At 40.2% G+C, this 3,213-nt stretch overlaps 1 pseudogene; it reads left to right on the top strand.

Moving 5' to 3' along the window:
- Positions 1-2,569: 2,569 nt before the first annotated feature.
- On the top strand, positions 2,570-2,861 carry LOC112425507 (small ribosomal subunit protein uS14-like; annotated as a pseudogene).
- The last annotated feature ends 352 nt before the right edge of the window (positions 2,862-3,213 follow it).

The raw sequence follows: 3,213 nt of genomic DNA, 5'->3' as shown, positions 1-3,213 counted from the left end.
CTATAGAAATTCATTTACAAGTTTTTGTGTAAACATGTTTTCATTTCTCTTGGATGTATACTTAGAAGTAGATTTTCTAGGTCATATGGTAATTCTATGTTTAATCATTTTTATGGCAACCCTATGTTTAACTATCAGATTGTTTTCCAAAGTGGCTGTACCATTTTTCAGTCCACTAGCAGTGTATGAGGGTTTCAATATCTTTACACCTTACACAACACTTGGCCAGTCACTGTGGCTCATGCCTGTAATCCCAGCACTTTGGGAGACTGAGGAAGGTGGATCTCTTGAGCACAGGAGTTTGAGACCAGCCTGTGCAACGTGGCGAAACCACATTTCTACTAAAAGTACAGAAAGTTAGCCAGGTGTGGTGGCACGCGCCTGGAGTCCCAGCTACCTGGGAGGCTGAGGTGGGAGGATCACCTGAGCTCAGAACGTTGAGTTGTGATCGCACCACTGCACTCTAGCCTGGATGACAGAATGAGACCCTGTCTCAAAAAAAACAAAAACCAAAAACCACCGCAACCAACAACAAAAACACTTCTTATCTATTTGATTACAGCATTTTAATGGGTATGAAGTGCTATCCTATCACCTTGAGATTTACTTGTTTTTTTTCTCCCTAATGACTAATGATGTTGAACATCTTTTCATGTGTTTATTGGCCATTTATATATCTTCTTTAGAGAAATGTTAATTAGAATGCTTTGCCCATTTTGTATTTGGGTTATTTTATTATTGAGTTGTAAGACTTCTTTATATATACTAGACATGAGTTCCTTATAAGACATATGAGTTGCAAATGTTTTCTCCATTTTGTGGATTGTCTCTTTACTTTTTTGATAGTGTCCTTTCAAGCATGACTGTGGTGAAGTCCACAATTTTCTAATTTTTCTTTTGTCAATTGTGTTTTTGGTGTTACATCTAGAAAGGCTTTGCCTAACCCAAGGTCACAAAGATTTATACCCTACATTTCATTCCAAAAATTTTATTGTTTTAGCTCTTACATTTAGGATTCTGATCCATTTTTAGTTAATTTTTGTGTACGGTTTGAGGAAGAAGTTCATCTTTATTCTTTTGCATGTGCATATCCAGTTGTCATATTTGAGAATGATGCCATTTTACCAAATATGACCATGTTCTTTTAAGTAACTAAGGTTGTAAACCTCGTGAAACCAATGCATGCAATGTCCTGTTGGGTAAGCTCACCTGGTACCTGACTTATAGGTTTCCCTGCCTTCCAGGTAGGTACAGAAGGTCACTTTCTGGCAGGTCCAAAAGTCTTAGCATCTTTTGGGGACCTGGAGAAGAAAGCAATTCGTCTCATTTACAGGAACTGCAAGGAAATCTGATGATGAGTTCTTACCTTGGTTTCTTAGCCCCAGGATAGTAAATAATGAGAGGTTTTAAAAGCCCATTCTGAGATTACTTATAAAAACTTTCAGCAAAGCAAATTTTAGGTCTCTATGGTAAAGGAATTTGCTTGCTACACCTGTATATATAATCAGGCCAGATCTGCCAATGTTGAGAGAGGAGGAAGGGAGAAACCAGTTAGGCAGCAGTTAGGGTGGGTCCCTGGTTGAATTCTTTCAAACAAAAGTACAGCCTGAAAAATCAAGCTGCAGGCACAGATAAGGGAACGTGCACAGGGGGCTTGCCTAAGACGTGCCCACCGATGCACAGATAAGACAGGCTACACAGGTGACTTGCCCAAACATTCCTGCAATGGAAAATTTCGTCTCCTGACACATGCACAGTGAAGGGAACAAAGCAATATGGAGTAATTCAAGCTAAAGGCCCGCATGCGCACTAGGAGGATGCAACGGGGTTACCAGAAATTTGTGCCTTACGGAAATAAAATGCCCAGCCCTCATCGGTTTCTTATAAAAGCCTTTGTATTCAACTGTGAAAACAGCAATCCTCTTTCGGGTCCCCTCTCTGCAGTGGAGAGCTTTCTTCTTTCGCTTATTAAACTTTTGCTACAACTTCACCCTTGGTGTCTGCGCTTCTTAATTTTCTTGGTCATTATACAAAGAACTTCGGGTGATACTTTGGGCAATGAGAAACTGCTACATTGTGGTGCATTGGCAAGACTGTAACCATGTGACTCTTTGTGATCAAGAATAATCTTTTGAGATTATTTTTTATTAAAAGAGGAGAGACTATACAAAAAATTGTGTTTCAATGGAAAATTATGGATTATCTACACACAACATGCCTTGTGTTACCTAATGTAGCCTTTTTAATTTTTCTTAGAGACAGGGCTTTGCTCTGTTGCCCAGACTGAAGTGAAGTGGCATGATCATCACTTACTGCAGCTTGAACTCTTGGGCTCAAGTGATCCTCCCTCCTCACCTCCCCTAGGACTACAGGGATGTGCCACTATGCCCAGCTAAGTGTTTGTTTATTTGTTTTGTAGATTTGGGGCCTCTCTCTGTTGCCCAGGCTGGTCATTAACTCCTGGCCTCAACCGATCCTCCCACCTCAGCCTCCCAGAGTGCTGGGATTACAGTTGTGAGCCACTGTGCCCAGCCAGTCAGATTCTAGCCTTTATAATCTCTGAGCTAGTTCCTTCCTTTTACCTCGTTGCACTTCTGAGAGCAAGATGGGTCACCAGCAGCTGTACTGGAGCCACCCGCGAAAATTCGGCCAGGGTTCTCGCTCTTGCCGCGTGTGTTCAAACCGGCACGGTCTGATCCGGAAATATGGCCTCAATTGTGCCGCCAGTGTTTCCGTCAGTACGCGAAGGATATTGGTTTCATTAAGTTGGACTAAATGATCTTCCTTCAAAGGATTATCCAAGGCATCTACTCATTGAAAAACCATGATAGTTCTTTGTACATAAAATAAACATTTGAAAAAACAAACAAACAAAAGTCTCTGAGCTATTTTACAACTCTTTGTTAATGGATAGACTACACATTCTGTCTTGTCTGATAGGGTTTCAGTGAACTTATCTCCCCTCTCAGGAAAAAAATACTTTTGCCTTTTTCCATTCCTTTATTGCATATAAATCGGTACCTTTTGACTTTTCCTTTGATCCTGTATAACATTTGCCTGCTTCCCTTATCAAATAAGTAAAATCTTTCACACATGTTCATTTTTTCTCTGTATGAGAGTCATGATTTTACCTTTATTTCAAAAATTACCTTTTAACAATACATTACAAAGTGGGATAGAGATGAAATCAGATACGAGAGAAAAAGACCCATG

This window comes from Macaca nemestrina, chromosome 4 (genome assembly GCF_043159975.1).
Source record: "Macaca nemestrina isolate mMacNem1 chromosome 4, mMacNem.hap1, whole genome shotgun sequence".
NCBI lineage: Eukaryota > Metazoa > Chordata > Mammalia > Primates > Cercopithecidae > Macaca > Macaca nemestrina.
This window is presented reverse-complemented; position numbering and strand designations above follow the sequence as displayed.